This window comes from Balaenoptera borealis (assembly GCF_965194805.1).
Source record: "Balaenoptera borealis genome assembly, chromosome: 9".
NCBI classification, from domain to species: domain Eukaryota; kingdom Metazoa; phylum Chordata; class Mammalia; order Artiodactyla; family Balaenopteridae; genus Balaenoptera; species Balaenoptera borealis.
The window spans coordinates 12,156,797-12,183,187 of record NC_138873.1 but is presented as its reverse complement, the minus strand read 5'-3'; positions in this window follow the sequence as shown (position 1 = coordinate 12,183,187).

The window sequence follows — 26,391 nt, the reverse complement described above, 5'->3', positions numbered from 1 at the left end:
TTAATTGGATTGTTTGTTTTTTCGATATTGAGCTCCAAAATATACAATTTTGGAGATTAATCCTTTGTCTGTTGTTTCATTTGCAAATATTTTCTCCCATTCTGAGGGCTGTCTTTTTGATAGTTTCCTTTGCTGTGCAAAAGCTTTTAAGTTTCACTAGGTCCCATTTGTTTATTTTTGTTTTTATTTCCGTTACTCTAGAAGGTAGGTCAAAAAAGATCTTGCTGTGGTCTATGTCAAAGAGTATTTTTCCTATGTTTTCCTCTAAGAGTTTTTTTTTTTTTTTTAAACATCTTTATTGAAGTATAATTGCCTTACAATGGTGTGTTAGCTTCTGCTTTATAACAAAGTGAATCAGTTATACATATACAGTATGTTCCCATATCTCTTCCCTCTTGCATCTCCCTCCCTCCCACCCTCCCCATCCCACCCCTCTAGGTGGTCACAAAGCACCGAGCTGATCTCCCTGTGCTATGCGGCTGCTTCCCACTAGCTATCTATTTTACATTTGGTAGTGTATATATGTCCATGACACTCTCTTACCCTGTCACATCTCACCCCACCCCCTCCCCATATCCTCAAGTCCATTCTCTAGTAGGTCTGTGTCTTTATTCCCGTCTTGCCACTAGGTTCTTCATGGCCTTTTTTTTTTTCCCTTAGATTCCGTGTATATGTGTTAGCATACTGTATTTGTTTTGCTCTTTCTGACTTACTTCACTCTGTATGACAGACTCTAACTCCATCCACCTCATTACAAATACCTCCATTTCATTTCTTTTTATGGCTGAGTAATATTCCATTGTATATATGTGCCACATCTTCTTTATCCATTCATCTGTCGATGGACATTTAGGTTGCTTCCATGTCCTGGCTATTGTAAATAGAGCTGCAATGAACATTTTGGTACATGACTCTTTTTGAACTATGGTTTTCTCAGGGTATATGCCCAGTAGTGGGATTGCTGGGTCGTATGGTAGTTCTATTTGTAGTTTTTTAAGGAACCTCCATACTGTTCTCCATAGTGGCTGTATCAATTTACATTCCCACCAACAGTGCAAGAGTATTCCCTTTCCTCCACACCCTCTCCAGCATTTATTGTTTCTAGATTTTTTGATGATGGCCATTCTGACCGGTGTGAGATGATATCTCATTGTAGTTTTGATTTGCATTTCTCTAATGATTAATGATGTTGAGCATTCTTTCATGTGTCTGTTGGCAATCTGTATATCTTCTTTGGAGAAATGTCTATTTAGGTCTTCTGCCCATTTTTGGATTGGGTTGTTCGTTTTTTTGTTATTGAGCTGCATGAGCTGCTTGTAAATCTTGGAGATTAATCCTTTGTCAGTTGCTTCATTTGCAAATATTTTCTCCCATTCTGATGGTTGTCTTTTGGTCTTGTTTATGGTTTCCTTTGCTGTGCAAAACTTTTAAGTTTCATTAGGTCCCATTTGTTTATTTGTGTTCTTATTTCCATTTCTCTGGGAGCTGGGTCAAAAAGAATCTTGCTGTGATGTATGTCATAGAGTGTTCTGCCTATGTTTTCCTCTAAGAGTTTTATAGTGTCTGGTCTTAAGTCTTTAATCCATTTTGAGTTTATTTTTGTGTATGGTGTTAGATAGTGTTCTAATTTCATTCTTTTACATGTAGCTGTCCAGTTTTCCCAGCACCACTTATTGAAGAGGCTGTCTTTTCTCCATTGTATATTCTTGCCTCCTTTATCAAAGATAAGGTGACCATATGTGAGTGGGTTTATCTCTGGACATTCTATTTTGTACCATTGATCTATATTTCTGTTTTTGTACCAGTACCATACTGTCTTGATTACTGTAGCTTTGTGGTATAGTTTGAAGTCGGGGAGCCTGATTCCTCCAACTCCGTTTTTCTTTCTCAAGATTGCTTTGGCTATTCGGGGTCTTTTGTGTTTCCATATGAATTGTAAAATTTTTTGCTCTAATTCTGTGAAGAATGCCATTGGTAATTTGATAGGGATTATATTGAATCTGTAGATTGCTTTGGGTAGTATAGTCATTTTCACAATATTGATTCTTCCAGTCCAAGAACATGGTATATTTCTCCATCTGTTTATGTCATCTTTGATTTCTTTCATCAGTGTTTTATAGTTTTCTGAGTACAAGTCTTTCGCCTCCTTAGGCAGGTTTATTCCTAGGTATTTTATTCTTTTTGTTGCAATGGTAAATGGGAGTGTTTCCTTAATCTCTCTTTCTGATTTTTCGTTGTTGGTGTATAGGAATGCCAGAGATTTCTGTGCCTTAATTTTGTATCCTGCAACCTTACCAAATTCATTGATTAGTTCTAGTAGTTTTCTGGTGGCATCTTTAGGATTTTCCATGTATAGTATCATGTCATCTGCAAAGAGTGACTGTTTTACTTCTTCTTTTCCAATTTGTATTCTTTTTATTTCTTTTTCTTCTCTGATTGCTGTGGCTAGAACTTCCAAGACTATGTTGAATAAGAGTGGCGAGAGTGGACATCCTTGTCTTTTTCCTGATCTTAGCAGAAATGCTTTCAGTTTTTCACCATTGAATATTATGCTTGCTGTGGGTTTGTCATATATGGTCTGTATTAGGTTGTCGGAGGTTCCCTCTCTGTCCATTTTCTGGTGAGTTTTTATGATAAATGGGTGTTGAATTACGCCAAAAGCTTTTTCTACATCTATTGAGATGATCATATGGTTTTTATTCCTTAATTTGTTAATGTGGTGTATCACATTGATTGGTTTGCGTATATTGAAGAATCCTTGCATCCATGGGATAAATCTCACTTGATCATGGTGTATGATCCTTTTAATGTGCTGTTGGATTCTGTTTGCTAGAATTTTGTTCAGGATTTTTGCATCTATGTTCATCAGTGATATTGGTCTATAATTTTCTTTTTTTGTGATATTTTTCTGGTTTTGGTATCAGGGTGATGGTGGCTTCGTAGAATGAATTTGGGAGTGTTTCTCCCTCTGCAATTTTTTGGAAGAGTTTGAGAAGGATTGGTGTTAGCTCTTGTCTAAATGTTTGGTAGAATTTGCCTGTGAAGCCATGTCATCCTGGACTTTTGTTTGTTGGAAGATTTTTAATTATGGTTTCAATTTCATTACTTGTGATAGGTGTGTTTATATTTTCTAATTCTTCCTGGTTCAGTCTTGGAAAATTGTACCTTTCCAAGAATTTGTCCATTTCTTCGTGGTTGTCCATTTTCTTGGCATATAGTTGTTTGTAGTAGTCTCTTATCCTTTGTATTTCTGCAGTGTCAGTTGTGATTTCTCCTTTTTCATTTCTAATTTTATTGATTTGCGTTCTCTCCCTTGTAGTTTGTACCTCGTAATCCCTTACCCCTATCCTACTCCTCCCCTTTCCCTATCCCCACTGGTAACCACTAGATTGTTCTTTACATCTGTTAGTCCGTTTCTTTTTTGTTATATTCACTAGTTTGTTTTGCTTTTTAGATCCCACATATAAGTGATATCATACCATATTTGTCTTTCTCTGTCTGACTTATTTCACTTAGCATAATGCCCCCCAAATCCATCCATGTTGTTGCAAATGGCAAAATGTCATTCTTTTTTAAGGCTGAGTAGTATTCCATTGTGTGTGTGTGTGTGTGTATCTCGCATCTTCTTTATCCATCCATCTATTGATGGACACTTAGGTTGCTTCCATGTCTTGGCCATTGTAAATAATGCTGCTATGAACATTGGGATGCATATATGTTTTAAATTAGTGTTTTAGTGTAACTAAGCTTTAAATACAAAATTTTTGTTTCCAAAACTATCTTTAAACATTTCACAATAACCTTCCTATCTGCCTCCTGTTTTAAGGGATGAATTTTTGGGAATTTCTTGATGGTCCAGTGGTTAGGACTCCGTGCTTCCACTGCAGGGGACCTGTGTTTAATCCCTGGTGGGGAAACTAAGGTCCTGCCAGCCTCACGGTGTGGCCAAAGGAAAAAAAAAAAGGATGAATTCTCCACAGTTATTCTACAGTTTTCTAATCTTAACATTCTGTAGGTTTGCATCTGGTACTGAGTACCCAGGATTTGCTCTCTGGTTGGGGACTTGACTGACTCATGCCTTGAGAACATTTCTTTCCCCACCCCCTTTCCTGGGGGCGTTGGCTACCTCTGGCCTCACTCCATCCTCAGAGCTGCTTAGCAAGACTTCTGTCTTCAGCAAGCAACTAGCACCCACTGGGTTCCAAAGCGCCTTTTTTTAAAAAAATATATTTATTTTATTTATTTATTTTTGGCTGCATTGGGTCTTCATTGCTGTGTGCGGGCTTTCTCTAGTTGCAGTGAGCAGGGGCTACTCTTTGTTGTGGTGTGCGGGCTTCTCATTGTGGTGGCTCCTCTTGTTGCGAAGCACGGGCTCTAGGCGTGCTGGTGTCAGTAGTTGTGGCACGTGGGCTTCAGTAGTTGTGGCTCGCGGGCTCTAGAGCACAGGCTCAGTAGTTGTGACGCACAGGCTTAGTTGCTCCACGGCATGTGGGATCTTCCTGGACCAGGGCTCAAACCCATGTCCCCTGCATTGGCAGGTGGATTCTTAACCACTGCGCCACCAGGGAAGCCCCAAATGCAACTTTTTCTGTTGCTTTTTGTTTTGTTTTGTTCTTAGCTTCAGATGAAAGTCCCTTTTCAAAGAATGTTAATGCTTGATTTGTTGTAAGACATTCTGGAAAGTAGTATTATCCTACACTGCTCTAATACTCAAGTGTTTGAGGGTTGGTGGCCTGATTCTTCTTTTGAGGCTCTGTCTCATTGATGTAATTCGAAAACAATTTTAAACCCACAGATTAAGAACATGTGTTTCTTCACGTCACATGTTAAGAGAGACTTTAATTCATTCTGAAATCTATACTGAAGAATATCTTAAAGCAAAATTGCAACTTTGCAGCTATACTAACTACAAATTACATCGAGTAGGAAGTACAGTGACCTGGAGAATCAGACCAGAGGCCCATCCAGCTATAATTCTTCCTCGACAAAGGCCTCAAGTTTTTTATGGTTGTGCAGGAGGGTGGGTGGAATGGGGCATGTGATAAGGTGGAAAGATAGGTTTTCCTTCTCTGGTCTCAGTCTCAGAATGTCTGGAATGTTCTTCAAAGGTGGATCTGTCAGCATGACCTTTGCTAACTCCTTCTTGAATCCCTTTGTATTTTATCTGCTCTCTCACGGGACATAAGTTTCATATTTTTATTATCTACAGTAGCACAGTACTTCCTCTTTTTGTCCTAAAATTACCTCTTTCAAGCTTTAAGGAGTGCCCTCTGCCTTTAGGATTTGGAAGCGATGATTCCATCAGCGTTTTCTCCCTTCAGTTCCACCCTATCCCAGAGGCTTTGATAGTATCTGCTCAGCCTTCGTTGTCAAGACTGAGAAAGCTAATTTGGGTTCAGAAAGTGGAAAATTTTCAAAGGAGCCAAATAATTTTTGAGTCAGCGTCCAGTGGTCCTCATTGTTGCAATGCAGGAGCACATTGTGGCAACCGTTGACAAAGGGTTAAGCATCACAGACAGCCTTAATAGAAGTAAAAAAACAGGACCGATCCAAAACATATAACGTATACTCCAAAATAAGCCAGGCTCGCCCCTCTTAATGGGATAACTGCAGACATGCCAAATTCTACAGCTAGTCAGTTGTATACATATGGTAAAACTTTTCATACCATTCAATGTTTGCCTCAATATGATTTTAATTACGTACAGATTGGGTAGCTGGAAGAAAGCACTGGAATTGAATAAAGTTAAACACAAGCCCTTTTATAAATGGCCCCAGGTTAGGTTAGAACGTATGCAAATGACCGCCGAGGACAGTGAGAGGAATGTGTGGTTTTGGGGAAACTCTGGGGATGGGAAGTGACTCATCTTCAACCTGGGGACCCCGTTGATCTGGAAGGAGAGAGTTTCCGGAAATGCTGATTATACTTCTTTTGAAGTTGGGACTTATGCTGATGCTTGCGCCTTTTTACTCAAATCCTTCCTGCCCCAGGACAGGGTTGTCTTCTGCAAGATGAAATCACTCTCTGGGCAAACGCCGCCTTCAGTTTGAAAGACTGTGGGGTTGCATAGGCAGATCGGTAGTTTTGAAACTTTTTTTCCCTAATGGTACTTTCTTGGGCTGTGTTCCTCTTTTCTCTGAAGTTAATTTGACATAATGAATTCAAAAGTGGTGCTGTTTACTTCATTCAAGAAAAGAAATGGAGGCAAATTGTGCTTTATCTGGCCCTTGGCCGTGCAGAGGAGGAAACCACGGCTCTGGAATGTGCTTTTCTCAAACTTTAACAACATAGCTTTGGTTTTCCTCATAACTTACCAGAAGGCTTTGACTTACTGAATATCTTTTGGGTAAGCCACTCTGAATTCCAGCTTCTCTTTTGTGAAATGAAGATACACCCCACAAAGCCAATTTACTGAGGCTTCAGGACCCAAAAGCTGGCCCATCACAGACCCTGCACACAGGGCTGCTGTGACCTCCAGAGGAGAAAAGATGGAGTTAGTATAATAAGGAGTAGAAATAACACCCGGTTTTTTGGAGCCTCTTAGGATCACATCAAACCATTTCAAGAAGGGGGCAAGCCTGTATTCTGTGCCTTTGCTGGTGAGATGGGAGGACCAGGAATTGAACCTGTTGCAGGAAGGGGGACACCCTTCCAGGGCCCGAGAGTGGGCTCCTGTCTAACATTCGGAAATGAATTGTCCAAGAAGACACAAGTACTGACCAAGCAAAAGACTTTATTGGGAAGGGGCGCCCGTGTGGAGGGCAGCAGGATAGGGAACCCAGGAGAACTGCTCTGCCACGTGGCTCGCAGTCTCAGGTTGTATGGTAATGGTGTTAGTTTCCAGGTTGTCTCTGGCCAGTCATCTTGCTTGGCCCATATTTGGTCTGACTCAGGGTCCTTCCTGGTGGCACATGCAATTCTCAGCCAAGATGGAGTCCAGCGTGAAGGATTCTGGGCTGTTGGCAGGACAGTATTATGGGCTGGCGTCTCCTCCCTCCTTTGGGCCCCTCCCGATTTCTCCCGGTTGGTATTCGGCTGCAGCACCATGTTCCTTATCGGGACCTCCTGTTGTGAGACAGCTCACGCAAGTGGTTATCATGGTGCCGGGCCAAGGAGGGTGGTTTCGGTCAGTGGTTCCCTAACGAACCTATTAAAGGAGCAGGTTGAGCTCTGGATCCTGCATGGAAGGTTCTTCTCCCCCAGTATCCATGGAGAAGGAGGCAGAGTGAAGGCAATCCCCAGGTCATGGGGAGGATGGGCTGCAGGACCCCAGTTGTTGGGGAGGAAACCATGCTCCCCACCACTGCCTTTGGCCAGGTGAGCGGCAGCGATTTCCACCTGCCCCCCGGCCCCTTGGCTGATCTGGACGGCGGCCACGGCAGTGGGAAATGTCTGTGTCATGTTCAGCCCCCTGTCTTTGTATTTATGAATATTTGTATACAGACGCTAAGCTGCAGACATACACACTCTAGTCTAGTTTTCTATTGTTTGGGCTTCGGTTCAGTAACTTTTCTTGGAAAAGTCATCAATTTTAGCCTAGAGGGAGTTGTGGGCTAATTAATTAATCAACTAATTAAAGTTCCTCCATAATAACTATCTATGGAGTGAAATGTCTCACTCTGGGGGAAAAGGCAGGGCTGTCAATGAACTAAATGTGGCCTCCAGACTGTGAATTTCTTGAGGGCAACTTTCACATCTTACCCTCTTTTGTGGGATAAATGAAGACCGAATGAATGACTCTAAAATTAATTAATTTCACTTGGTGGAAATGGATTTTTTAATGGACTCTTTAATAATGTGTTCAGATATATAAAAATGACATCTACCAGTCATATAGTTAGGTTTTCCACTTTTAGGAAGGAATGAAAGGAGGGAGAGAGGGAGGGAAAGAGGGAAGAAGGAAGGTCATTTGTACTTAATTTCAAATATGGATTCCTCATTTCTTCTTTCATATTTACTCCAGTAGCCTTAATATATTGGTTCCAGGCAAACTTTACCACTTCTAGAAGCCACTTCCATGGAGCCCAGATTCTTGGTTACCAAAATCAAAAGAAGCAAAAGATACTGGAGTTGGCTGCTGTGCACAGCGAAGATCCACTGCAGCCCAAAGAATCAACCTTGTTCAGAGTGATGCAGTCTTTCCCCGTTGCTACCCCACTCCGTCCCCTGTTGAGACTGCAGCCCTTTGTGGCCTAGGATGAGCTCAGACACAAAGAAACCATCCTCCCACACACTAGGAAGCAGACAGGAGTGAGGCCGGGGCTTGGACAGCACACAAGGGGTGACTGATTTGGGTGGGGTTTGCCTCAGGCCCTTCACTCTGGGGGCCAGTTTTCCCTGGCTGGCCTTTGCCGCTCTGCATTTAGTTCCTAATCCACTTGTGTGCCAAGTGGTAGGTGAGGAGCTAGAAAAGCCACAAGTCCTTAAAACATAGGGGCTGCCCTCAAAGTAGCAGAAAGCATAGACATTTAAACAACGATTGCAGCACAATGTAAGAATTTGCTAGAGTAGAGGTATAAACCAAGAAGAGGCAGCCCTAAAAAAGAAGCTAATAGTTATGCCTGGGAGTATCAGGGAAGGCCTTACAGAGGTGGGGATACGGGGCAGAGTCTTTTTTTTTCGGGGCAGAGTCTTGAAGGATGAATAGGGATTCACTGGGCAGAGGCTCAGGGAGGGCATTGCAAACACTGGAGATGAAGTAAAGATATGCAGGTATGAAAAAAAAAAAAAGAAAAAAAAAAAGATATGCAGGTATGAAAGAAACTGGCACATTTCTAAATAGCAAAAAATTCAACATGGTTGGAAAACAGGAAAAATGGGTGAGTGGGAATTCACTGAATATGAGACTGGTACACCGGATTGGGGCCAAATTGCAGTTATGATGGTCGATTATAATTATTTATTTATACGTCTGTATCTCCTGCCCAGGTGTCTGCGCCCCGAGGTCAGGGAATGGGTTTTACTGACTTTCTTCAGTCTTCCTGAATCCCACTGTGTTTTTAAGAGGGCCCAATGAATTTTCATTGAATGGATGCCTGAATGGATGTTGGGTGGTATTGGAACTTATTTTAGCCCAAACTGATGAGCTGATGGGACTATAAACTGGTCCTACATCACAGCAATTTGTTTGGACTTTACCTCTTGGGGAATATAGAGCCATTAAACAAGAATGATCTAAAGCTATCTGTGTTTGAGGAGGTAACTCTGGCTGTAATGTGACAGATTCATTGAGAGAGACTGGAAGTTGGAAGGCCAGTTAGAAGACTACTGTAATGATCTGGAGGAAATATTAGAAGGCCTGAGAGTGTGGAGACTTGAGAAATATTTATAAGGCAGCGTTAACATCTAGCCCAATTTTTGGTGACCAATGGAATGGGAGGGGGAAATCAAAGATCACTTTTGACTCAAGTGAAACTAAGTCTGACTTTCAAGTAGATTTATATTCAGAGATGAAAAGGAAAGGAGTTCCTAACACTTGGAAACTAAGCATAATTAACTTATTGATGTTGGTTTAGAACAATGAAACTAAGAATTGACTAACCAATAAGATTTATGTGGACATAGGATAGAAGGAACTGATTTATATAGAATATGTAATATACATATTCATTTTTTAATATAAATAATATGCAAATACACAAGGAAAGAGTGTGTTCTGACATCATAAGTATAATCAGGGCTGCCACACGTGGCCTCACAGGTTGTGCACTGCACAAATCTAAGAAGCAGCACTAGTAATAGCAACAGGTCACCCTGTAAAGCTATTGTATGTCCCTCTTGGCCTTCAGCTCAATGCATTCACAGACTGTTGCTTTTAGCCACAAAGGAAGGTATTTTGGATGGGAACTTGATAGACTTGCAAGGTTAAATCATCTGACGGGAGCCCTCCTATAGCCAGGTCATTCGTGTTAGGTGTATGTTGGGTAGGGGGTGTCTTTTCATGTTAAAAATGAGAGCAGTTTTTCTCCCTTTAAAGGACTTAGATTATCTCTTATCCTGCCTTCTGACAGCAATGGGAGAATCCAGCGTTTTGTTAGTGGTGATGTTTTAAGGCCTCCTAGTGTGTAATGTGTCCCTCGCCATGGTGCTGGGCGTTTCTGCATCTTGTTCAGGGTGAGTAATGCAGAAAGCCACGTAGATTCAGCCTTTAGAAGGAACAGACTCACGGAAGCAGATGAAGAGAATATAGTTCCATATATTCTTTCACAACAATCACATGTTGCTTTAAAATTGGTGTGGATTTTGCTCACATGCTTCCGGGGAAATAGCTTCCAAAGGCAATGGACCACAGTGTAGCTTAGGCTTGCCCTCCGCTGTGGCATGGCCTGCCGTGGCTGGGGTAAACCATCACAGAGCTTTCCAGCAGCCGGAGACTGTTCGGGGGATGAAGGAGGCTCTTCAGAACATGTCAGAGAAGAGCATCTTCTTCCATGTCAGACTGCCAAGGGCTCACGGAAGGGAAAGCAGCCCAGACGACTGCATTGTAGACAATCTCCAGATACTCAGGCACTGGGGACCCAGTTGCCCAACTGTGGCCTGGACTGGGGCCTGGGCACAGCGCAGGTAGTGTGTACAAGTGTACAAGGATCTGTGCTTCCTCACACTTATTCATCTCGTGGAAACATGTCAGGCTGGCTCCTCCAGGGCCCTGCATTTATTTTAAAGAATGTTAGAAAGGAAATAGATCGCTTACCATCTTCCTCCCTCTTTGGGCGTGTTTATTGTGATTGGAAGTCCTTCTCGGCCACGTGGTTGTAGCTCTCACCCCACTCGTTGTGCTCCTAGGTTAAACAGCCCTCTGTGCAAATAAACAGAAAAGGGAGAACTGTTTTATTCAGCTGCAGAAAAAGCAGCGAAGTGAGAGCCTGGAGACCTGGGAGGGGTCAGCATGGCTTGTGCCCTCTGCTGGTGCTTTGCCCTCGCCCGCAGAGCCAGGCCAAGAGGCACAGAGCAGGCCTTCGCCAGCGCCGGCTGGGAGCCCGGACCCAGGTGCTCGGCAGTGAACGGGACTGCCGGCCCTGGATTGGTGTTTGCTAGAATTTACCTGGGGATTATCTTGACTACTCCTGGTGGGGGAGGAAATCTGGAGCTGCTCTGAACTTGATTAAAACCTGAAAGCAAGAAATAAAGCTGAAGAACTTGTACCTTTTGGATACCATCTATTTACAAATTTCGTTCCAAAGCTAATAAAACCTCCAGCTGTTGGTACAATGGATTAGACTTACTTGCCATCGAAATCATTTTGAACACATTCTTAGAAGGAGCCCGATACTACCTAAGACTACTCAGTGACTGACACAGGTACACTGCACCAGAGCCCCTCAAAACGCGGCATTTGTATGACAAATGAAGGGAACGTAGGCTTAAATTGTCATTCCTTTTGTCCTACCAGACCTGGAAATAACAGTTGATTATTATATTGTTAGTTCCCTATTTCAAGCAAATGATTTCTTTATGTAAATCCCCCTTTAGTTTAAAAGAGAAAAAAGGGAATTCTCTGGCACTCCAGTGGTTAGGACTTGATGCTTTCACTCCAGGGGCCTGGGTTCAATCCCTGGGCAGGGAACTGAGATCCCATAAGCCGTGCCCCCCACCAAATAAAAAGACTTTCTCCCCACGGATGGGGCTGGTACCATCAGAGTCCTCTTCCTGCCCCCCCCCCAAAAAAAACCTCCACAGATAGAGAAAACCACACAAATCGAGTGTATGGCTTAATGAATTACCAAAGCCAAGAAATAGAACTGTACTACTGCATCCCCCCAGCCCCTTCTGTGGTGACCACTTTCCTGTGTTTAACTTTTAATAGTTTTATCACTCAATCGTGCTTCATCTCTAGATTCAAAAGTTTAATTTGCCTGTTTAAAAATATTTAATATACCTTTTAATACTTTTAAAAACTGTAGATACTTCCTCTAACTCCTTATAATTTATCTATTGAATGACCTTTAAGTAGGACTTAAAGTATTTAAGTTAAATTCTACCAGCCACACACTCGCTCACAAGTTACCTTGTGTTAGCTATAATTTTGAGACTTTTTTTTTTTGCAAGCATAGTGATAACACCTAATTTTAATTGAAACATGGTAAAACCTAAAGATAGAAATAATTTAAAAGGCTAAGAAGCCAAAAAACTTCTTTTGAATCTAGACTAGCAATGGAAAGGTTGAAGTTGTCTGGCTGATGTTCAAGGAGAGCTTTTCATTCTCTGATACCATTTTGTGACGTGTGTGCTTATATATAATCATTAATTACCTATGATCATCTCTCTTCTGGACAAAGAACAGAAATCAGCTATGGCTCTGTAAGAAAAAGCAAACCCAAAACCAAAATCACGAGCAAGCTTAGAAGTTAAAGTGCAAGGGCTCTGGTGTGACAGGGGTCTGCCTTTCTATTCTGGTTCTGCCACCACGTGATGCTGGGCAAGGCATCAGCTTCTCCGTCTGTATGGTGAAGATCATATTTATTAATCAAAGTCCATCCAGGGCCTTCCCTGGTGGTCCAGTGGTAAAGAATCTGCCTTCCAGTGCAGGGGACGCGGGTTCGATCCCTGGTCGGGGAACTAAGATCCCACATGCCGCGGGGCAACTAAGCCTGCGTGCCACAACTACTGACCTTGCGTGCCTCAACTAGAGGACCACATACCACAAACTACAGAGCCCATGCGCCCTGGAGCCCGCAAGCCACAGCTAGAGAGAGAAAAAAAAAAAAAAAAATGCATGCCACAACTAGAGAGAAGCCTGCACGCCACAACTAAGACCCGACGCAGCCAAAAATATAAAGAAAAATAAATAAATAAAACTTAAAATGTCCATCCATACTTCTGTTATGAAGAATAATTACTTATTAAACTCTCTGCCTTATTATTAATCTTGATTCTTGAAAATGTTAAATCTGAGTCCTTGGTGTAAAAATAAAAAGGTGTGAAAAACAGCATACTCAGGAGCCATCAAATATAATTTCATTTACTTGTGGGTACTAATACTTTACATTTTTTACCTGATAATAGCTTATTAGCATTGATAATGATAATAATAACTAAAATGGCGAATACTCGCAGAATAACATTTAGTTCATGAAATGCTTTCATATGAACTATCTCTGTTTTAATAGAATAAAAAATCCTACCCTAATTATTTCTCCTGCTTTCAACATGTGCTAGTATTCTCTCCTCAGCCGGTAGTGAAGAGGAACTTATTAAAGACGCAGGTGATGGGTGAAGAAACATAAAACATAAACATGTAGTAACGTTAACACTTTTCTATACATTTCTGGGGCTGTTTATTTTGTACAGTACCCGGTGCTTGTCATCGTCACATAAGTCTGTACCACAAAAAAATATGGGTTAAATAATGGATAAGATCATTAATCTTGACATTATCTCATGTCATTGCTTGTTAAAAAATAAATATGCAATAACCAAGTCATCAAAATGACACAGTGAATTTAGCTGCCGCCCTGAGCTAGGTCTTACTGCATAGTCACCTAAACCCACATCAGAGAGGCTTACAACATGAGTAACTCAGGTTACTCTACAGGAAGATCTTTTTTCTCTCACCTGAGTCCATACGCAGACACCTGAGAAAGTATCTCCGCGTGGCCATCCAGTGGACTGCCACAGATCCTCAACCTGTAAGCATGGTATCTAGAATATGTCCGAAGGAAGTTGTGTTAAAAGAAAAAAAACTGAGTAACTGTTTTGTCCTGCTAAGGAAGGTCGCAGTAACCTGTCATCCCAAAGGAGGCTCTGTTCTTGAGATTAAGGTCATTTAAAGGAACCCACATCTGGCTCCCTGGCCCACCTTCCACACTCCGGAGGCTCTCCTACACTCTCTTCACAGTGGGATGCTGGGAATTGAGAGACCTTCCAGCAGCTTCCACAGTTCTAGCAATTCGGGCTAGATTTGGGTTCCATCTCCGTGAGGTTTAACCCCCTCTTCTTGATTGAGTCTGGCTCCATTGGTGTCATTGTGCCTTTTGTGGCTTCATGGGTGCCACCTTCTTTCCCAGACTGTGGGAGAAGGGCCCCTACTCTGTTTTCCCCTCTAGTCCTGGAAACTTCACCCCAGCCCTTCTCAAGCTCTTCCTAGCTTTGAGCATTAGATGTGGGCATCCCATCCTCAAGAGACTTGTCGTTGGTGACGAACCAAAATTGTCCCCAGCTGACTCTGGAGCTAAGTGCAAATTAACCTGCAGGCAGACGTTCCCTCCTGTTTGCGTTTACCATTTTGCATGACCTCCTAACAGAGCGCTTGTCACTTTGCTCTGTAACTTGACAGCTTTCACAGTTTTTTCCACCATCACCTACAAAAGAAAATATATTTTCCATTGCAAATCAATGCACACAGATGCATATATATGACTGATACAGAGATATAGACATATATCCATGTGAGTTGCCTTACCTTTACTCCATGCTCTCTGATATTTTCCATTCTGTGCTATTCTGTTCTACTTTGTTCATTTATTTATTTTGAGTGCTGTTCAAGACCCACTAAACTGGTTTCATGATCTTCTATCTAATTGGGCTACAAGCTGCTGTTGGAACAACATAGTTCTGATTAGCGTGCTTGACTCCCCCCTGCCCCATCCCTGCTAGACTGTGACCTCACTGTGGGCAGGAGGCGGAGCTTATCCATTTCTCCTTTGTAGACTGACCACCCACCTTGGTGCCTGGCAGGTAGCAGATGCTCAGGGAAATACTAGTTGAACCAAAGAACCCAGCCTCATTTGTAAAATTTGTGAAATGGAGAGGTGCTCAGGCATACCTGTGGGACAGTTGTGAGAACAGAATGAGATCATGTATTTAAAGCAGAGAACACAGGGCCTAGTACCAACAGACGTTCAATTAACACATGTTTCTGTCTGGTTTTCTCCAACTGGCTCACCCTTTAATTGATGATCTGAACTGCGCTGAACTTTCTTTAAGTGTAATGAGAGGTTTGAAGTCCATCAGTCTGAGGCCTCCAGCCACTCAGCACTCTGAGATTTTCCAAGTGCCATGGATCCAGGGACAGATAGCCCTTCAGGGAGAGCAATTTCTTCTAGGGTTTAGCCCAGGCCAGGCTCTGGCTGAAAATAGGGGAAGGTCATGGGGGCAAGTTGGTTTTGTCATACCCTAGTGGGACTCATTTCTCCATGAAAAGTGGAGATGAGCTCATTATTAGAATTTCTTTGCAAAAATGAAAATGACTTCCGCAGTTTAAAAGACTACAAAATAAGTTTAAAATCAGCGTGAAATTTAAAGTGTTTTGTGACTCAGAAGTCTTCATAAGAGGTATTGTTTCAGAACGCCGACACCTAAATGAAGTCTGATGTAGCAGAAAGAGCACACTGGCCGAAGAACTTGTGGTTCGATCAGTAACTGGCCACTAGATTGTGGGTAGGACAGCTTCTCTGGATCTTATTTCTTCATCTGTGAAGGAGAATCCTACCCACTCCCAAGACTTTGTGATCACAAATATGAACTTTAAAGCCCTTCATTTTACATTCGCTGGATCGTATTAATCAGCAAGGAGATAACATTTCACTGAAAACGTATCTCAGCTGCAGAGTCTGAATCAAATACAGGACCTGCAACCTTTTCTCTTTATAACCATTTCTTGCTACTTTCGCGCAGCAATACTAAATGACGCTTTAGCTGACCTGATCACCAAAATGAAGGGTCAGGTTATCTGTCATCTGCATAAATGAAACTTCAAAAATCAGGCTTTTGCATGCATTGTCGCAGTAGTAATTCGTTCTGAACTGTACTTCGTCTTGTCCATGAAATGTCAGCTCTTCGTTTAATGCAGTGTGAATCGATCATTCACATACGAGTAATTTAACGAGCCCACTTGCTCTTTTCTTCCAGGACAGAATGACTCGGAAGATAATGGAGCTTCGAAGTCTAGCAGAATATGAAGTCCTTCCTCTTCGTGGACCTCGTTTAAATTTAAGGTCAGTAGTGAATTCCATTTGCTACCAGCTGGTCCCTGCCCTCTTCCCCAGCTCTTAATGAGCAGGCCGTCCTGAAGTTAGCAGAGCGGTTAGAAATGCCTCGCCTGCACTGGTATGAAAGTCAAGATTTTTTCAGATGTCTAGGAGAAGTAAAATGCTTGGTGTGGAGAGGTTAGCAGCGCAGTTCTGTGCCCCCAGCTCCCTCATACAGAAGCTTCTCATTCGCTCCTTCTCGGCACTGCCCCTCCCCCCCACAAAGATTCTGATGGAAAAGAAAATCGGATAATAAGTGGTTCAGCTCGAAAGGTTAAGCTCCCTGCCAAAAATGTCAAACAGGACTCCCTTCCCTTTGTTGTTTTCAAAATGAACATAGAGCCAGCTTCCATGGGGCACAGAGGGTGGTGTCACATTGGTTCTTGCATAGAGAGACAAAGAAGTTGGTGTCAAAAATGGTCTTCTGCTGACTCATTTGCTCTCTGTTGCTCGTGTTTGGCTGATTATGTTAACCTTCTGGTCAATCTCCCTGCCCTGCTGTAGTTTTACCACCTTCCACCTAAAATTAGATGCATGTCCAACCACATCACTCCCCGGGAAGGCCCCTGTCTCCCCCAGGATTAAATCCAGCCTCCCAGTCTGGCTTCCAAGGGCTTTGGGGCCCATCCCTACCCGCGTCCTCAGCCTCATCTCGTGATGCCCCTTCCTCACTCCCGGGCCCATCGTCTGCTGGGTCCCTCTGTGCCTTTGCTCTCGCTGTTCTCTGTCTGGCACGATCTCGAGCCCCCTCCTCCCCTGCCTGCGTTGCAAGACTCACTCACGTGTCAGCCCATCTGGGCAGCCTTTCTGGGGTCCCTGGCACTGGGCGGCAGCCTCCTCCATTGTCCCTGCATGCACACCTTCGTTCCTACACCCACGACATCATGTCCATATAACAGTTTTACTTTTCTCTTGAAACATGACAGCATTTCTTGAGCCATTTGTTAACAATGGATCCAACCAATTTTGTGAAACCACATCAGATTATTTCAAATAATTTTTCTGAGTAGAAAAAATATAACTCCTTCCCCCCAAACAGGATGATCTCTGAGGTTGATTGAGAAGAGTGTGCCTCCTTTTCACCCATGTGGGGAGTAGTATTTTGCCTGAATTCCTATTTTTTTTTAAATTTATTTATTTTATTTATTATTTATTTTTGGCTGTGTTGGGTCTTCATTGCTGCGTGCGGGCTTTCTCTAGTTGTGGTGAGTGGGGGCCACTCTTCGTTGCGGTGCGTGGGCTTCAGTAGTTGTGGCACGCGGGCTCTAGAGCGCAGGCTCAGTAGTTGTGGCGCACGGGCTTAGTTGCTCTGCGGCATGTGGGATCTTCCCGGACCGGGGCTCGAACCCGTGTCCCCTGCGTTGGCAGGTGGATTCTTAACCACTGCGTCACCAGGAAGTCCCTGAATTCCTATTTTTGAAAGCGCTCTTTTAAAATTTCTTGTTATTGGTAAATATCCCATTGAACTGTTATATGAACATTAAAGTTAAATACGTGGCTAATGTGAAAATGGTCTTCTTAGAGAGTTAGCTCTTTTTGTCAAATACCTGAAAATGACCTGGGTTCAGATGAGCTGAGATGCCTGGTCAGTTCTGCACTCTTTCCGGGCAGAGCTTGAATTTCAAGAGCTCCCCTCAGCCGCTCCCTCCACAAATAAATGTGGGGTGAAAACCTCGGTGAACTGAGGATCCCAGGTGGAGAGAATTCCATTTTTGTGGAATTTCACAGCCTGTGCTCACGGAATGGCATTCCTGAGACTGTTGCGTTTGGATAAGAAGAAAAATTCTCTGTGACCTTGAAACTTCCGTTTTGGAGGATTCCTCCTCTATGACTTCCTCGTTGTATTCATGGCTGCCCGTGGATCCAAGATCAACCATTTCTTCATGCCTGCTGAGGGACGGCAGCTTCAACATTTACTGTTTTGTTGCCACATTATTAGGAGCTGCCTCCTGGTTTGCACCGTAAAATTCTAGAGTGTAAACACTTGGGCATCTATTTTCATGTGTGGCAGACTCACACTGTGGGCACACACCCCCCTTTTGTTACCTCTTTGAACTCTGAATGAGATTTCAGGAGTGTGCACCTCAGGGCTAGATCCCTACCTTTGCAATGGGTACATACCCTACTCCACCCCGCCTATACTTGTCCCCCTACCTGAACCTCTGAGCCAAGGGGGAATAAACCAGCACATGCCAGCCCCACCCTGGCCTACAGGCAGCCCTACCTTCCAGACAGACACACATGTGCACACGTGCACATTCTTGCCTGCAATCTCCCCGACCCCAGGCGTAACACACATACCTAAAGGTTTAAGGCTCTCCTTAAACATGCACTGGATGGGGACTTCCCTGGTGGTCCAGTGGTTAAGACTTCGCGCTCCTAATGCAGGGGGCCCAGATTCGATCCCTGGTCAGGGAACTAGATCCCACATGGCGCAACTAAGAGTCCGCATGCCACAACTAAAGATCCCACGTGCCACAACGAAGATCCCGCACGCGGCAATGAAGGTCCCACGTGCTGCAACTAAGACCCAGAGCAACCAAATAAATGAATAAATATTAAAAAAAAAAAAGCACACACTGGATGTCCACCTGGGGGTCCAAATATGGGACGAGACTGCACAAAGGCACACCTTGAGTAATTTCTGAATATTCCTCCCGTTTTTCTTTGTATATCACCCCTCCTCCCCTCCCTTAGCCAAGACATATTTCCATGAGGCCATATTTCTCCCGGCTCCTGTCTTTCTTTCTGTCATTGTCTTTTCTCCCTGGCAGAGCGCCAGCCTGAGGTCTCCCTGTGTGGATGCTACTGTAATCTGTTTTTCCAGAGGCCCACGTAGTGATTGTTCTGAGCCACTCACGCTCTGCCTCACCCTGTCACGACTGAGGCCACTGGCAGGAGACCTTGGGTCTGGATGGGAAGCCAGTCCCGAGTCCCATCATTACGTTATTCAAACCAGTTATGCTCTCTGGTACAAACAATTCATTGTCGGCTTGAGCCAGGGACTGATCCTGTAACATCATTTCCACTGTTCTCAAGAAGACCTCTTCAGCCTAACACGAAGTGACCTGTTGAACCACTCTCTGAGAATTTATACGAATCATATTGACCCCGCAGTCATGTCAGGTTTTATTTTTTGTGTTTAGGCAAGTCACTGTGCACAAAAAACAATTGGGTGAGTGTGTGCACATTTGCACAAAAAAATTGTAAGTCATTATTGCAGAAAATTTGGGGCCTCACCAGTGGGATCAGAATTTTGAAAGATGTGCAAAGACATAGAGAAGAGTGAATAACCAAGGATGAACATGAGAAGGAATTTAGGACAGCAGAAGCCTTAAATGAACCTTGGCTTGCAAAGATGCAAAAGATGGTAAAAAGGACTTTGAAAACTATCTTTAGACAGAAGAAAGTGAGAATGGGGGCTAATCAGTGCCCAGCTGGAGAAATTGAGCATGGGGTGGGCTGCCATTTTTTTATAGATATCACGGAGGGCATTTAATGAGCAAAGGGGTGTCAGGATCAGGTGTCCCCTCCAGACCTGAGAGTCAATGATTCTATGAAACAGACGTTGAAATTCTGTATGAGGTCCACAAACATCCCAGGATGTGCACTAGTAAGATAATTCTAGAATTGGAAAGATTGCCTGCTGAAGAGTTATCGGTAATTATGGCTTTTCACCTAAAATGTTTAATGCATTTTCCACAATTACTGAATTTATTCCCAGGACATAGTTTATTCTCTGGGAGAATCCTATTCGTTCAGTGTGCTCCACCGTTAGCTGATAATACTCTGTACTTAAACAGTCCCTTTCATTTGTGAATCTCAAAGTATTTTATAAGGATTCATTAGTTCTCACGTGTGACTTTGAATTTGTCTGCACACTTGTGAAATGGATAGTAAACAATTTTACACCCAGGCAAAGGCAGAATACTGAGATGGTGTCTTCTGGGTGTCCGATTGCTGGTGGCCAAGATGCCCAAATGAACTCCAGCCTCTTCCTGCCATTTATTCCCGCCCTTTATGTCAGATCTCCTGACATTCAACTATCAAAGAAGGTATGAAATTTGGGAGAAATTCCCAGACTTCTAACCAGCATATGGGTTTGAGAATTGTGTATTCCGTCTGGCTTTGTCTTGTGTTCTGTCCCACACACAAACTCACACACAATGCCAGAGCTGTCTGGAAGGCTCTGGGAAAGGACTGACCACTTTATTGTTGCCTCACCATCCCCCCTCACCCCCATGTCCCACCTTTCCAGCCCCCGTTACCACTTAACACTGTTTAACTAGTAACAGGGAATTCCTCAGGGGTCGGAGATGAAGGGAAAGCTTACCTCCCACCCCCTGCAGTTCTGACTTTGACACATTTTAATAGTTAAAATCTAAACATAACCTGATGCCTTCATTTCCTCCCCATCTGTCCCTCCTTAACCCCCTACAGTCCTGCTTGCATCCTCTCCCCTCTACCGTAGTCACTTTTTAAACGTCTTCAATGACCTCCTTGTGGAATTCCACAAGACATTTCTTGGGGTCGTTCCACTTGACCTCCTTGATACTCTTGCCCACCCTGCCCTCCTCCAAAGTCTCTTTTCCCTTGACCTCTGTGGCCCTGAAATCCCCGTTTTCCTTTCCCCTCTCTGGCCATATCTCTTTCTCATTCGGAGGACATCCAGTGCTGTGGTCCTTGAGCTTCTCGGACCCTCCCGTGGGATCAACTCTTGCCATCCTTATCTCCCACGGGATAGAGATAGCTCTCCTCGTCTCCCAGACTGAAAATCCCAGAGATCACGTTCATACTTCTCTTCCTCTCATTTTCTATATCCAGTGGCTCACGGAGTTCCTATTTTTCCCCTGAAGAAGCTCTTAGCACTTCCTGCCTTCTCAACTCGGAACCCTAGCACCCAGAGCACTGTCCCCCAAACTCTTTCGATTATGCGCATTAACAAAATCTGTACAAGTCACTCTTCCAATTTTTGACTGTTTACGTATTATGTGCTGTATTAGTCTGCTAGAGCTGCCACAGTCTGGGCAGCTTAAAGAACAGAATTTTATTTTCTCACAATTCTGGAGGCCAGAAGTCCAAGATCAAGTTGCCATCAGGGCTGGTTTCTTTTTTTTTTTTTTTTAATTGTTTTTTTTTTTTAATTTAATTGATTAATTTATTTATTCTTGGCTGCGCTGGATCTTCGTTGTTGCGGGCGGGCTTTTGCAAACGGGGGCTACTCTTCGTTGCGGTGTGCGGGCTTCTCATTGCCGTGGCTTCTCTTGTTGCGGAGCATGGACTCTAGGCGTGTCAGCTTCAGTAGTAGTGGCGCACGGGCTTAGCTGCTCCACGGCATGTGGGATCTTCCCGGACCAGGGCTCGAACCCGTGTCCCCTGCATTGGCAGGCGGATTCTTAACCACTGCGCCACCAGGGAAGCCCAGGGCTGGTTTCTGATGAGACTCTTCTTGCTTGTAGCCGGCCACCTCCTTGTATCCTCACATGGCCTCTTCTCTGTGTGTGTGCAGAAAGAGAGAGAGAGAGAGAGAGAGAGGCCTGGTGTCTCTTCCTCTTTTCATAAGGGTCCTATCAAAATAAGGCTGCACACTTATGACCCTATTTAACCTTTAATACCTCCTTATGGCCCCATCTCTAAATACTGTCTCATTGGGGGTTAGGGCTTCAACATGTGAATTTGGGCACAAGTCAGTCTATAATATACATATTTTCTATTAAATGGGTATGTTCATTTAAAATACATAAAATAGACTCAAAAAAGATGAGAATTTTAAAAGTAAGTACAAGTAAGAATTCTGATATTTTCTCCCCACATGCCAGGGCATCACCTCGGCGTACCCGGGATACACACCCAGCATTCAAAACCACGGACCTGAGCACCGACCGCAGTGTCCTAACAGATCTGTCCACTGCCGGGCTTTCATGTCGTCTTCCCATCCAGCTCAGCCTCTGTATTAGCCTTTGTAAAACGGTGGTTTCTTCTTCCCCCATCCTCTGAAAACATTGGTGCTCTGGGTTGCCCAGGAGAGGCCAGGGCAACTGCCAGCTTGAGCTTCAGGGCCCTCCATGTCCCAGCGTGACCGCTGCTTCAAGCCGTTGTTCCTCCCGCCGCCTCCCGCGGTGCCCCCTTCCTCCTCCTCTGCGGGTCCGGAGCCTGTAGTTCGCATCCTCACCACCTTCCCTCTTCACTCCCACACGTTTGTCCCTCCCTCCTTGAAGCTCTGTCCCGTCCTTTGTTTCAGGCTCACCTGCCGTTCAGCAGTGTTACTTGCACTTTCATGGGTGCCATCTTTCCCCCTCAACTGGATTACAGTCTCCAAAAGCTCATGGTCCAGGTTTCTTCTTCATTTTACATCCTCCTCTGAGCGCAGACTCCGCGCCTGTCCTCTGTCACTGCAGTGCTCCTCTGTCCTCCTTCCAGTGGTTGTGGCTGGATCGAGACCACCACGGGGGCACTGGAAGCAGTGACACCATCTGACTTGCTGTGCACGCACGGCCTGGTTGTGTTCAGAGCGGGCAGCTTAACACGGCTGAGTTCCTAAACCTACTCCAGCTCAGCTTCTTGCTGATGCTATTTCCCAGAATTTGGTAATATATTCTCCTAAAAATTTAATAGAAGGAAAGTTGGCTGCTCATTGAAAAGTGTACGCTTGACTGCAGACTCAGATTACCTTAATTAATGTTGACGAATGCAAGATTTATTAGCAAAGCAGCCATCTCTTTAGTGCCCAGTGGGGCTCAGGACATGTATGTAAATCATTCCGATAACAATTTCCTGGATTGAGCACTTGGCATTCACCTACCACGAGGTGCACCTATTCCCAGAGAGCAGAGCTGGGGTGCTGAGGATGATCTGAGATGATGAACACTCAGGAAACGAACGACTTTGCACACTGAACAGGCAGCAAGCCTGGAGCTGTTTCCAAACCATGAATTCTCCTTTAAAACTCACCAGCTAATGCTGGCCTGAGAATTTCAAACCAGTGGACTAAAATGAAGATACCAACTCACTTCCTCAATTTTACCTTTATGGCCCTGTGGCTGCAATCCAGCCGTCCAGTTCCCAGAGGTATGCACGGGGACCATGGCATTACTGGGATGAAGGCCTTGGAGACCTGTTAGCTGAAACCCACTCTTCTCTGTGAAATGAATGTGTGCAGGCTGCAAATTAGTTTTTTGGTCCACCTTTAGGAGGGGATTGCCCCTCACATTGAATTGTTTAATATTTAAACTCTGTATTTTTTCCTTATCTACATGGTAAACTTGGTAGACTCAGCGAATGTTATAATTGTGCCCAGAGTCCAAAAGTCATTTCATAGTGTATGTTTCAAGTATAATGTGGTTCAGTGTCCTGAACCAAGATTATCTCACCACCCTCTTTGAGTATTACACAGTAGCCAAGGATACTAACTGGCCCTGTGGGTGACACCCATGTAATCTGCAGAGACCATGCGGGTAACACTCAGGCCATGTTTGTCAGATTAAAGTATAACTGCAACAATTCTGGAACGGTTAGTTGTCGATTTTCTCTTGGTTTCTTCATACTTTTGCATAAGAGCTACCTGTATCTCTTACATGGAAAGCAAAGGGCTGAGTTGGAGAGAGGGACGGACCTGGGAAAGGCCGGGGGACACATAGAAATGTCTGCTAGTTGAATATTTCTTTGAGATTTTTGTTCTTTTCATTTTCACAAGAGACCCACAGAGAGGGAATTCCCTGGCGATCCAGTGGTTAGGACTCCGTGCTTCCACGGCTGAGGGCCCAGGTTTGATCCCTGGTTGGGGAACTAAGATCCCGCAAGCCACGCAGTGAGGCCAAAAAAAATTTAAAAAAAAAAAAAAAAGAGAGAGAGAGAGACCCACAGAGAAAGAAGGAAAGAAAGAGGGTGGGGGAGAGGAGAGAGGGAGGGAAGGATCAAGAAAAGGAGACACAAAAGAAAAAGAATGAAAGGAAAGGAAGGGAGGAAGAAGAGAAAGAAAGAAAGAAAGTCTCCCCGTGGATCCCATGCGGTTTTGTGAGGCCACCTTTTGGAGGAGAGTTTAACTCAGGACACAGCTTCCCCTCACAGCCTCCCTCCACCGTGGCTGTTGGCAGGGGCCGCAGGGACATTACAGACGCCACCAGAGAGGGCTGCGGGGCCGGCCTTCTTGCTCCTCCGGGCCCTCGGCTGAGGCCCGTGTGGGGAATAGCCATGTGGGTTGCCAAGTCAAGCATTTTCAGGGCCTGAGTCACACAGACAGAGCTTTAACTCTGTGAACACAAAGCAGGCAAATAAAGACCAAAATGCCAATCCCAGAAGGCGAGGGAATGATCATTAAGTGCCACTACAGGCCCTCAGGGTAATTCTCTGCACCGTTCTGTTCTGGGCGAGGGAAACGCAAACTCCTACGGCCTTGGTGAGTATCAGGCCTCCTCACTGTTTTCTTTAAAGCCTGCTTGGAAGCATAAGGGCGCAAACCAGGACGGAGTTCGGAAAGTCTGCGTTCATCGTTGGGGTTTAATTAAAACACACTGAGCCTTGCAGAAGCTTGTGGTTTAGAGTAATGGAAAATTTAGGGAATCAGAAACAGACGGATCTGAGGAAGAAAGGTCTGATTTTCTCCTCAAGCCTCTGGATTTCTTGCCTTCCATTTCCTCCCAGACTTGTAGTTGACACCTTCTTAAACATGTGAATTATTTTTCTAATAAAGGATTAATCAATTTCATAATCACAAGTATTTGGTATTTACTTATACAGAGGCATTATCCAAATGTTCATTCTATTTCATATTCCCTTCTATTAGGTTAATTTATAAACATATATTTATCATACATCTCCCATGTGCAAAGCAAATGAAGGGTGCAAGGGGTACAATTGTGAGCAAAACTAGACTGGCCTGGCCCCCTTCCTCATGGAGCTTCTTTTTTTTTTTTTTTAATTTATTTATTTTAGCTGCATTGGGTCTTCACTGCTGTGCGCGGGCTTTCTCTAGTTGCGGCGAGCGGGGGCTACTCTTCGTTGTGGTGCGCGGGCTTCTCATTGCGGTGGCTTCTCTTGTTGTGGAGCATGACTTCTAGAGCGCAGGCTCAGTAATTGTGGCTCACGTGCTTAGTTGCTCCGCGGCATGTGGAATCTTCCCGGACCAGGGCTCGAACCCGTGTCCCCTGCGTTGGCAGGCGGATTCTTAACCACTGCGCCACCAGGGAAGCCCGCAAAGTAAGATTTTAAGAACATTATTTTCCGGGCATTCTTGTCAAAATCAATGTACAAGCAATCAATCAATTGGTCAAACCAAACAAACTCGATACCGTGTTGGGGGTTAGGGGCTAATATCAGGCAGGTCTATGAGAAGTTTTATTCATCATCATAGCCCCTCCTCCCCCAGAGCAATAAATAATGATACAATACTCCTTACGCACAGCTGGCTGTGTCAGTGACCTTAGTCAAGTCATTTGATTTCTTACTTTCCTTATCTGTGAAGTGAGGGTTTGGGCTTAGTGATCTTTAAGCACGCTTTTTTTTTTTTTTTTAAGCACCTTTTTCATTACTATCAACACACTAAGCAGGTACCTGCAGTGGTGGCCAGTGCTTTTACACTTTCCTGTCCACGCCACCCTCCCACATACGACACAAACATTGGCCACCAGGAGATTAAAGGCAGAGAGAAGGAAGAAATAGGATAAGCACAGCAGAAACATGTCAAGTAAATTATGCCTTCTGACTCGAATTCTAATTATTTTCTCTTGTCTTCCTTCTTCTACTAAATCCTGTTCTTCTTTCTTCTGTTATGTAGTGATTGAGTTCATCATCTTTAAGTCATTCATTCATTTGTGGAACACTTCAGAGTGTCCAGTATATTCCAGGACAGGACTGTGTGTTGAGGATGTGGACATGAACAGTTTGACCTCATATGGTTTTCCCTCTACTAAAATCAGTACATTTTACCCAAAATAGTCCATTGACACCCTTTTCAATTCTAGGCTCCTCCTCCTGAAAGGCTAGTGTGGAAAATATTTTGCAAACATAATGACCAAAAAAAAGACTAGTCTTTTTTTTTCTTTGAGCTATATCTAATTGCTTACATTTCAAACCTAAATTTTTGAAAGACAGACCCTACACAGTCATCCATTACTCTTGTCCACACGCGTAAACAAATAAAACTCATAGTTGCGTCGTCATACGTGCCTTTCCTGTTGTCCATAATAATGTTCCCTGGGAAGAAGTAAGACGGTGGAATTTTTAAAGTTTTTTGAATCTCTAGTGACAGAGATGCTTATGGTCATTTTACAACACCTACTGTATACCAGATAATAAGTGTATACTGATTCATTTTCTGTTTTGGTAAATAACTTTCAGAGAATGGCAGTATATCTTCAGAGGATGATAGATGAAGGACCTCCCTTTAAAAAGAATATTTCAAACTAATTTTCCCCTAATTATATT